The sequence below is a fragment of the Schistocerca americana genome, unplaced genomic scaffold, assembly GCF_021461395.2.
Source record: "Schistocerca americana isolate TAMUIC-IGC-003095 unplaced genomic scaffold, iqSchAmer2.1 HiC_scaffold_561, whole genome shotgun sequence".
In the NCBI taxonomy this organism is placed as follows: Eukaryota; Metazoa; Arthropoda; class Insecta; order Orthoptera; family Acrididae; genus Schistocerca; species Schistocerca americana.
In genome coordinates, this window is record NW_025726304.1 from 45,001 (window position 1) to 55,000 (window position 10,000).

Below are 10,000 nucleotides of genomic sequence, written 5' to 3' on the forward strand. Positions count from 1 at the left end.
TGAGCCAAAGGTGCACCCTGACGTGGCAAATCAGATGATGCCGCAGTCATTTACTTACGATAATCACAATCAACAAACCGGGCCCCCCCCCCCCCCCAAGTGCCTTAACCTAACCCGTATTGTACCTTAACCTAACCCGTATTGTACCTTAACCTAACCCGTATTGTACCTTAACCTAACCCGTATTGTACCTTAACCTAACCCGTATTGTACCTTAACCTAACCCGTATTGTACCTTAACCTAACCCGTATTGTACCTTAACCTAACCCGTATTGTACCTTAACCTAACCCATATTGTACCTTAACCTAACCCATATTGTACCTTAACCTAACCCATATTGTACCTTAACCTAACCCATATTGTACCTTAACCTAACCCATATTGTACCTTAACCTAACCCATGTTGCGCCTTAACCTAACCCATGTTGCGCCTTAACCTAACCCATGTTGCGCCTTAACCTAACCCATGTTGCGCCTTAACCTAACCCATGTTGCGCCTTAACCTAACCCATGTTGCGCCTTAACCTAACCCATGTTGCGCCTTAACCTAACCCATGTTGCGCCTTAACCTAACCCATGTTGCGCCTTAACCTAACCCATGTTGCGCCTTAACCTAACCCATGTTGCGCCTTAACCTAACCCATGTTGCGCCTTAACCTAACCCATGTTGCGCCTTAACCTAACCTATGTTGCGCCTTAACCTAACCTATGTTGCGCCTTAACCTAACCTATGTTGCGCCTTAACCTAACCTATGTTGCGCCTTAACCTAACCTATGTTGCGCCTTAACCTAACCTATGTTGCGCCTTAACCTAACCTATGTTGCGCCTTAACCTAACCTATGTTGCGCCGTAACCTAACCTATGTTGCGCCGTAACCTAACCTATGTTGCGCCGTAACCTAACCTATGTTGCGCCTTAACCTAACCTATGTTGCGCCTTAACCTAACCTATGTTGCGCCTTAACCTAACCTATGTTGCGCCGTAACCTAACCTATGTTGCGCCTTAACCTAACCTATGTTGCGCCTTAACCTAACCTATGTTGCGCCTTAACCTAACCTATGTTGCGCCTTAACCTAACCTATGTTGCGCCTTAACCTAACCTATGTTGCGCCTTAACCTAACCTATGTTGCGCCTTAACCTAACCTATGTTGCGCCGTAACCTAACCTATGTTGCGCCTTAACCTAACCTATGTTGCGCCTTAACCTAACCTATGTTGCGCCGTAACCTAACCTATGTTGCGCCTTAACCTAACCTATGTTGCGCCTTAACCTAACCTATGTTGCGCCTTAACCTAACCTATGTTGCGCCTTAACCTAACCTATGTTGCGCCTTAACCTAACCTATGTTGCGCCTTAACCTAACCTATGTTGCGCCTTAACCCAACACACGTTGGGCCTTAACCCAACACACGTTGGGCCTTAACCCAACACACGTTGGGCCTTAACCCAACACACGTTGGGCCTTAACCCAACACACGTTGGGCCTTAACCCAACACACGTTGGGCCTTAACCCAACACACGTTGGGCCTTAACCCAACACACGTTGGGCCTTAACCCAACACACGTTGGGCCTTAACCCAACACACGTTGGGCCTTAACCCAACACACGTTGGGCCTTAACCCAACACACGTTGGGCCTTAACCCAACACACGTTGGGCCTTAACCCAACACACGTTGGGCCTTAACCCAACACACGTTGGGCCTTAACCCAACACACGTTGGGCCTTAACCCAACACACGTTGGGCCTTAACCCAACACACGTTGGGCCTTAACCCAACACACGTTGGGCCTTAACCCAACACACGTTGGGCCTTAACCCAACACACGTTGGGCCTTAACCCAACACACGTTGGGCCTTAACCCAACACACGTTGGGCCTTAACCTGCTCTGTAATTGTCATACGACGCGTTAAATTAGTGTAGTGTTGCCTAACTGCAACCCCCGCAATATAGTTTGCTACTCGCACTGCCCGGTCCCCAGAGTATCGCTTCATGTTAAACACCTTGCAGCTATACACTGTAATGCGGATGGCGGCAGGACGTACATGCTCAATGCCCTTCGCAGTTGTTCATTGGCATTCGCATGGCGAAGCACAGCCTACGTTGTGGTACGGCTTGTGGCAACTGTCCGCTGATGTTGTACGTCCAAATCACACACTGTACCGCACATTGGTCCTCATGTACTGAATGATACATCGTGGTACATGTGTGACCGTACCACGACTGCGCCAACAACGGCGAACCATACGGTCCAAATATTGTGCACTCAGCTACGTGTCGTCTCCCTATAAGAGCTGGATTGCAGTATGGTATGCCGTGGATGGCGATCAGCATGAGCCGTCTGTTGATGTAGTGGCGCGTGTTGTCAGACGTAGTCGTCTCTTCTCACACACCGTGATAGCATGGTGCACTGCGTTCCACATCTGCGACATGCGACAGAGGCCGGTTGACAGTCGTTCGCGCAATGGACATCGCATACGTACGGGGGCCACCTTCCACGTGTTCGCGAAGCGTGCACATGTTGTTGCGTGTATGTGGGCAGACATAGTGTGTCGTGACACCTGACACAGGCATGCAACAATCGTTGAATTTGCAAATGGCGATGGACGTCTACGTTTGCTGGTGACGTTACGCAAATGAAGAACTGGTAAACCGTTGTGGTGCGGTTGTTCTCGCTAGAGGTGAATCAGTGATGGCGACGATCGGTTGAGCTACCAACCGGTTGTTTCAGCGATACCCACCATGCCCACGAACGTGAATGGCATGTGGGTGTGAAGCGATACGCGGCGGTGGCTGGGTGGGACCGTCCCCGGCCGGTGAGGGGGGGCCTTCCGGCGTGCTGGCCGCGCGGTGCGTGGGCGCACGCGCTACAGCCGGCTGGTGGGGGCGGCCAGTGGCAGGCGCGCCGGCCGACGGAGGCGGCAGGCGGCGCAGCTGCGCGCCGGCGCACCCTGCACGCGGCGCCGTGCGGCCAAAGTAGGTCCTCGCGGGCCCGGTGCGAAGCGCGGTGGACATCTGCAGTGTGCTGGTCCGATTGAGGACTGTGTGCGCTGAGGATGCGCCGCCGCCCGGCGCTCGGCGCCGCGACGCCGTCTGCTGCTCGGTCGCCTCTGCGGTTCTCGCAGGTGGATTGTATCGCAGCTGTGCGGACGTGTTGGCGCGTGCGCTGTGCTGGGAGAGTTCGCTTCGGCACCCAAGTGGGGCTTTTGTCCTTCTGTGGCGCTGGCGTTGGAGCTGCCGGCCACCGTAGGTGGCGCGTGTTGTCTCCCGCCGGCAATGCCACGACAGCACGCTCCCGGGCCTCTGTCGGCAGCGGCAAGCTCAGTTGGGAGCACGGGTGGTCGCACCTAAAGCGTCTACTCGCCAAACTCCGGGCGATTGCGCCTCTCTCGAACCCGACCAAGTACTTAGGACGGCGCTGCGCGCCGCCGGGACCTGAGAGGGTTTCGAGGTGTATTGTGCAGGGGAGCTCAGCCTCCTCCTGTTTGCAGAATAATTGAGCGGACGCTTGCGTGTTCGCGCGGGCCCCCGGGACACACTCCCGGGCGGCCGGCTGCTCAGCTCTAGTTGACGCAGCTCCCTGGTTGATCCTGCCAGTAGTCATATGCTTGTCTCAAAGATTAAGCCATGCATGTCTCAGTACAAGCCGCATTAAGGTGAAACCGCGAATGGCTCATTAAATCAGTTATGGTTCCTTAGATCGTACCCACGTTACTTGGATAACTGTGGTAATTCTAGAGCTAATACATGCAAACAGAGTCCCGACCAGAGATGGAAGGGACGCTTTTATTAGATCAAAACCAATCGGTCGGCTCGTCCGGTCCGTTTGCCTTGGTGACTCTGAATAACTTTGGGCTGATCGCACGGTCCTCGTACCGGCGACGCATCTTTCAAATGTCTGCCTTATCAACTGTCGATGGTAGGTTCTGCGCCTACCATGGTTGTAACGGGTAACGGGGAATCAGGGTTCGATTCCGGAGAGGGAGCCTGAGAAACGGCTACCACATCCAAGGAAGGCAGCAGGCGCGCAAATTACCCACTCCCGGCACGGGGAGGTAGTGACGAAAAATAACGATACGGGACTCATCCGAGGCCCCGTAATCGGAATGAGTACACTTTAAATCCTTTAACGAGTATCTATTGGAGGGCAAGTCTGGTGCCAGCAGCCGCGGTAATTCCAGCTCCAATAGCGTATATTAAAGTTGTTGCGGTTAAAAAGCTCGTAGTTGGATTTGTGTCCCACGCTGGCGGTTCACCGCCCGTCGGTGTTTAACTGGCATGTATCGTGGGACGTCCTGCCGGTGGGGCGAGCTGAAGGCGTGCGACGCGCCTCGTGCGTGCTCGTGCGTCCCGAGGCGGACCCCGTTGCAATCCTACCAGGGTGCTCTTGAGTGAGTGTCTCGGTGGGCCGGCACGTTTACTTTGAACAAATTAGAGTGCTTAAAGCAGGCAAGCCCGCCTGAATACTGTGTGCATGGAATAATGGAATAGGACCTCGGTTCTATTTTGTTGGTTTTCGGAACCCGAGGTAATGATTAATAGGGACAGGCGGGGGCATTCGTATTGCGACGTTAGAGGTGAAATTCTTGGATCGTCGCAAGACGAACAGAAGCGAAAGCATTTGCCAAGTATGTTTTCATTAATCAAGAACGAAAGTTAGAGGTTCGAAGGCGATCAGATACCGCCCTAGTTCTAACCATAAACGATGCCAGCCAGCGATCCGCCGCAGTTCCTCCGATGACTCGGCGGGCAGCCTCCGGGAAACCAAAGCTTTTGGGTTCCGGGGGAAGTATGGTTGCAAAGCTGAAACTTAAAGGAATTGACGGAAGGGCACCACCAGGAGTGGAGCCTGCGGCTTAATTTGACTCAACACGGGAAACCTCACCAGGCCCGGACACCGGAAGGATTGACAGATTGATAGCTCTTTCTTGATTCGGTGGGTGGTGGTGCATGGCCGTTCTTAGTTGGTGGAGCGATTTGTCTGGTTAATTCCGATAACGAACGAGACTCTAGCCTGCTAACTAGTCGCGTGACATCCTTCGTGCTGTCAGCGATTACTTTTCTTCTTAGAGGGACAGGCGGCTTCTAGCCGCACGAGATTGAGCAATAACAGGTCTGTGATGCCCTTAGATGTTCTGGGCCGCACGCGCGCTACACTGAAGGAATCAGCGTGTCTTCCTAGGCCGAAAGGTCGGGGTAACCCGCTGAACCTCCTTCGTGCTAGGGATTGGGGCTTGCAATTGTTCCCCATGAACGAGGAATTCCCAGTAAGCGCGAGTCATAAGCTCGCGTTGATTACGTCCCTGCCCTTTGTACACACCGCCCGTCGCTACTACCGATTGAATGATTTAGTGAGGTCTTCGGACTGGTACGCGGCATTGACTCTGTCGTTGCCGATGCTACCGGAAAGATGACCAAACTTGATCATTTAGAGGAAGTAAAAGTCGTAACAAGGTTTCCGTAGGTGAACCTGCGGAAGGATCATTACCGACTAGACTGCATGTCTTTCGATGTGCGTGTCGTGTCGCGCAACACGCTACCTGTACGGCTCGCAGTAGCCGTGCGCCGCGTGCGGAACCACGCGTGCTTCTCAAAACTAACGCCAATGTTGTGTGGTACGAGCGCTGAAGCGCTGGAGCGGCTGGCCTGCGGCACCTGGCGCCTGGCGCCGGTTTTGAATGACTTTCGCCCGACTGCCTGTCCGCTCCGGTGTGGAGCCGTACGACGCCCATCGGCCGTGAGGCCGTTGGACACAGAACGCTTGAACAGGGGCCGCCACACGCCTACGTCCCGCCTATGCAACTGTCTTGAAAGAGACAGTGTAAACTAAGAAAAGATCACCCAGGACGGTGGATCACTCGGCTCGTGGGTCGATGAAGAACGCAGCAAATTGCGCGTCGACATGTGAACTGCAGGACACATGAACATCGACGTTTCGAACGCACATTGCGGTCCATGGATTCCGTTCCCGGGCCACGTCTGGCTGAGGGTCGGCTACGTATACTGAAGCGCGCGGCGTTTGCCCCGCTTCGCAGACCTGGGAGCGTCGCGGCCGCCTGTGGGGCCGGCCGCGCCTCCTTAAACGTGCGATGCGCGCCCGTCGCCTGGCGGTTCGCATACCGGTACTTACTCGGTAGCGTGCACAGCCGGCTGGCGGTGTGGCGTGCGACACCTCGTACAACGACCTCAGAGCAGGCGAGACTACCCGCTGAATTTAAGCATATTACTAAGCGGAGGAAAAGAAACTAACAAGGATTCCCCCAGTAGCGGCGAGCGAACAGGGAAGAGTCCAGCACCGAACCCCGCAGGCTGCCGCCTGTCGTGGCATGTGGTGTTTGGGAGGGTCCACTACCCCGACGCCTCGCGCCGAGCCCAAGTCCAACTTGAATGAGGCCACGGCCCGTAGAGGGTGCCAGGCCCGTAGCGGCCGGTGCGAGCGTCGGCGGGACCTCTCCTTCGAGTCGGGTTGCTTGAGAGTGCAGCTCCAAGTGGGTGGTAAACTCCATCTGAGACTAAATATGACCACGAGACCGATAGCGAACAAGTACCGTGAGGGAAAGTTGAAAAGAACTTTGAAGAGAGAGTTCAAAAGTACGTGAAACCGTTCTGGGGTAAACGTGAGAAGTCCGAAAGGTCGAACGGGTGAGATTCACGCCCATCCGGCCACTGGCCTCCGCCCTCGGCAGATGGGGCCGGCCGCCCGCGCGGAGCAATCCGCGGCGGGGTCGTGTCCGGTTGCCTTTCCACTCGCCGCGGGGTGGGGCCGTTCCGGTGTGCGGTGGGCCGCACTTCTCCCCTAGTAGGACGTCGCGACCCGCTGGGTGCCGGCCTACGGCCCGGGTGCGCAGCCTGTCCTTCCGCGGGCCTCGGTTCGCGTCTGTTGGGCAGAGCCCCGGTGTCCTGGCTGGCTGCCCGGCGGTATATCTGGAGGAGTCGATTCGCCCCTTTGGGCGCTCGGGCTCCCGGCAAGCGCGCGCGGTTCTTCCCGGATGACGGACCTACCTGGCCCGGCCCCGGACCCGCGCCGCTGTTGGCTCGGGATGCTCTCGGGCGGAATAATCGCTCCCGTCAGCGGCGCTTCAGCTTTGGACAATTTCACGACCCGTCTTGAAACACGGACCAAGGAGTCTAACATGTGCGCGAGTCATTGGGCTGTACGAAACCTAAAGGCGTAATGAAAGTGAAGGTCTCGCCTTGCGCGGGCCGAGGGAGGATGGGGCTTCCCCGCCCTTCACGGGGCGGCGGCCTCCGCACTCCCGGGGCGTCTCGTCCTCATTGCGAGGTGAGGCGCACCTAGAGCGTACACGTTGGGACCCGAAAGATGGTGAACTATGCCTGGCCAGGACGAAGTCAGGGGAAACCCTGATGGAGGTCCGTAGCGATTCTGACGTGCAAATCGATCGTCGGAGCTGGGTATAGGGGCGAAAGACTAATCGAACCATCTAGTAGCTGGTTCCCTCCGAAGTTTCCCTCAGGATAGCTGGTGCTCGTACGAGTCTCATCCGGTAAAGCGAATGATTAGAGGCCTTGGGGCCGAAACGACCTCAACCTATTCTCAAACTTTAAATGGGTGAGATCTCCGGCTTGCTTGATATGCTGAAGCCGCGAGCAAACGACTCGGATCGGAGTGCCAAGTGGGCCACTTTTGGTAAGCAGAACTGGCGCTGTGGGATGAACCAAACGCCGAGTTAAGGCGCCCGAATCGACGCTCATGGGAAACCATGAAAGGCGTTGGTTGCTTAAGACAGCAGGACGGTGGCCATGGAAGTCGGAATCCGCTAAGGAGTGTGTAACAACTCACCTGCCGAAGCAACTAGCCCTGAAAATGGATGGCGCTGAAGCGTCGTGCCTATACTCGGCCGTCAGTCTGGCAGTCATGGCCGGTCCTTGCGGCCGGCCGCGAAGCCCTGACGAGTAGGAGGGTCGCGGCGGTGGGCGCAGAAGGGTCTGGGCGTGAGCCTGCCTGGAGCCGCCGTCGGTGCAGATCTTGGTGGTAGTAGCAAATACTCCAGCCCCCCCTCGCACTATCCCTTTTTTAGTTGGGGGCAGTAACCAGAGAAAAAGTGGTGGCCCTTCCGCTGAAGGTGCCACCCCAACTCCGATGTCATCCTGGGCATGCTCCCGGATGCCCTCGCGTCGGTCGGGTCCAGAGGGGAGAGATCGATCACCAGGACACAGCGGCCGCGCCAACCATCGAAGCGGCCGCCTGCCGCGCCGCCGACCCAGAAGCGCAAGCGGCGCCGCTGGGAGTACGCGAGAACGCAGGATGCCTTCCGACGGTCGCGTGCGCGTTGCGTGCGCGGCCTCTTGGATGGCACCCTGCTCCAGCCGCCACCTGCCATCCCTGGTCTGCTGGACTTCTGGGCGGACCTCTTCACCAAGAAGCCCATCTCCACCGCGGGCTTCATTCGTGACCGCCTCCTCCCGCACTCAGAGCCTGTCGCTCTCGAGTGCATATGGGGGCCGGTCACACGTGAGGAGGTCGCCGCCGCGTTGCCGCCCAGGGGATCAGCAGCCGGGCCGGACGGCCTTACCCCAGCGGAGTTGCGGCGCCTGCCGCACGAAGTCCTGGTGAAAGTGATGAATCTCTTCCTTCTGGCCCGCGCCCTTCCGGAACGCCTGCTTCGCGCGCGGACGTCCCTTCTCCCGAAAACGGCTGCACCAACATCCCCCGCTGACTTTCGCCCCATTACGGTCTGCTCGGTGTTGGCGCGGACCTTTCACAAGGTTCTCGCGTCACGCCTGATGCGCGCTTGTGCTGTGGACGAACGTCAGCGGGCTTTCATCCCTCGGGATGGGATGTTGGAAAATACCTTCATCTTGGACACTGCTCTCACCGACGCAGTTCGCTCCTGCCGCTCTGTCTTTGTGGCATCGATCGACGTATCTAAGGCATTCGATTCGGTAGATCATGCTGCCCTTCGCCCCGTGCTGAAGGCGCATGGCCTGCCGGATTGCTTTGTCGAGTATGTCGAGCGGTGCTACGAGGGCAGCACGACAGTGATAGCGGACGGCGCCGGCGTGGGCGTGTCTGTGCAGCCAGCACGGGGCGTTCGCCAGGGCGATCCCCTCTCCCCCCTCCTGTTCAACTTTGCGGTGGACTACGTTTTAGGCCAACTGCCCTCCCACATCGGAGCTCGGATCCTCGGTCGCAGAGTCAACGCTGCGGCCTTTGCAGATGACGTCTTGCTGTTTGCAGCGACCCCGAGGGGCTTGCAGTCCCTCATCGACGCAGCTACCGCAGCCCTCGCCCACCTGGGGCTGCAGATCAACGCCCGGAAGTGTTTCACCCTCGCCTTAGTCGCGTCAGGGCGCGAGAAGAAGGTGAAGGTGGACAGCAATGTCACCTTCACAGCAGGCAATACCACCATGCCTGCCCTGCGTGTGGGTGAAACCTTCCGGTACCTGGGGCTGCAATTTTCCACGGCGGGTCGCTGTGTCTTCAATCCACGTAGCCACCTGGTGGAGCAGCTTGACGTCATCTCCCGAGCTCCGCTGAAGCCGCAACAGCGCCTCCACGCTCTCACCAACGTACTTCTCCCTGGCCTGTACCACGGGCTGGCCCTCAGCCGCACCCGGGTGGGTGCATTGAAGTCGGCCGACGTTACCATCCGGGCCGCCGTCAGGAGATGGTTCCGCCTTCCGGCGGACACCCCCCTGGGATACTTCCACGCTCCTGTTGCCCAGGGGGGCCTCGGCATTCCATCTTGCCGATGGATGGGTCCGACCCTCCGTCGGTCCCGTCTCCTGGCGCTGAAGAAGATAGGGCCAGCCTGCGACGGTGCAGGCATGGATGAGGTACAGCGTGAGATCGAGGTGCTGGAGCGCCACCTAATGTGGGAGGGCCACCTCCTCAAATCGTCAACGCAGGTTGGGGAAATGTGGGCGGCGCGCCTACACATCGCCATTGACGGTGCGGCACTGTCATCTTCTGCCGCCGTCAGTGGCCAACATCAGTGGGTCGCCGACACCAGTCGCCTGCTATCTGGGCG

The 10,000-nt window shown here is 57.5% G+C and overlaps 2 non-coding genes and 1 pseudogene across 2 annotated transcripts; all 3 read left to right on the forward strand.

The window, feature by feature from the left end:
• The first annotated feature begins 3,585 nt into the window (after positions 1-3,585).
• LOC124586593 lies at positions 3,586-5,495 on the forward strand. The gene has a single exon (XR_006975187.1). It is a non-coding gene; the product is annotated as a small subunit ribosomal RNA (ribosomal RNA).
• A 351-nt stretch (positions 5,496-5,846) lies between these two features.
• LOC124586607 lies at positions 5,847-6,001 on the forward strand. The gene has a single exon (XR_006975196.1). It is a non-coding gene; the product is annotated as a 5.8S ribosomal RNA (ribosomal RNA).
• A 188-nt stretch (positions 6,002-6,189) lies between these two features.
• LOC124586603 overlaps positions 6,190-10,000 on the forward strand; it is a 6,056-nt pseudogene continuing 2,245 nt past the window's right edge.